At 34.4% G+C, this 805-nt stretch overlaps 1 protein-coding gene across 1 annotated transcript in view; it reads right to left on the bottom strand.

Annotated features, from left to right (window-relative positions):
* The window catches only part of LOC106874268 (insulin-like growth factor-binding protein complex acid labile subunit), a 59,486-nt gene that overhangs the window by 57,329 nt on the left and 1,352 nt on the right, over positions 1-805 (bottom strand). The window lies entirely within an intron of this gene.

The following is an 805-nucleotide window of genomic DNA, read 5'->3' as shown; positions in this document are numbered from 1 at the left end:
GATAGATAGATAAATAGATAGATAGATAGATAGATAGATAGATAGATAGATAGATAGATAGATAGATAGATAGATAGATAGACAGACAGGTAATATACATACAGACGTACATAGAGAGTACGTGTGTGAAGGCATGTACAAACATAAGTGTGTGCATGTATGTATGTATGCATTTACGAGCGTGCGTGCGTACGAATACTCAAACAATTAAACGTAATTTCGAAACTCAATATGGACATGACTTGAATTCTGAAAAACTTTTAACTTACAACTTAACTTGTTCGTATCGCAAAAAATTCATGTATGTGTGTATGTGCGTGTGTGTGTGTGTGTGTGTGTATGTGTGTGTGTGTAATATATGTATGTATGTATGCATAAACTTATGTGTGTGTATGTTTTATTTATTTATCTATGTATGTAAACAAAGTTGGCGAATGAACCGAATTTCTCTTTCATGTAAACTTTACAAACATTTGTTCGCACAATAAAACTAGAAACAATTTTACACTCAATGTTGCTGTAGCTATAATTGTTGCTGTTACTGCTGTGATTGTCATAAAGTTTTGTACTTAGCATGTACGTACGCACGCACGTACGCACGTATGTATGTATGTATGTATGTATGTATGTATGTATGTATGTATGTATGTATGTATGTATGTATGTATGTATGCATGTACGTACGCACGTATGTATGCATGTACGTACGTACGTATGTATGTATGTATGAACGCATGCGCGCATGCGTGTATGTATGTATGTATGCATGTATGCATGCGCGCATGCGTGTATGTATGTATGTATG

Source organism: Octopus bimaculoides, chromosome 7 (genome assembly GCF_001194135.2).
Source record: "Octopus bimaculoides isolate UCB-OBI-ISO-001 chromosome 7, ASM119413v2, whole genome shotgun sequence".
Classification (NCBI taxonomy): Eukaryota; Metazoa; Mollusca; class Cephalopoda; order Octopoda; family Octopodidae; genus Octopus; species Octopus bimaculoides.
Note: the sequence above shows the minus strand (reverse complement) of the source record. Positions and strands in the feature narration are given on the sequence as shown.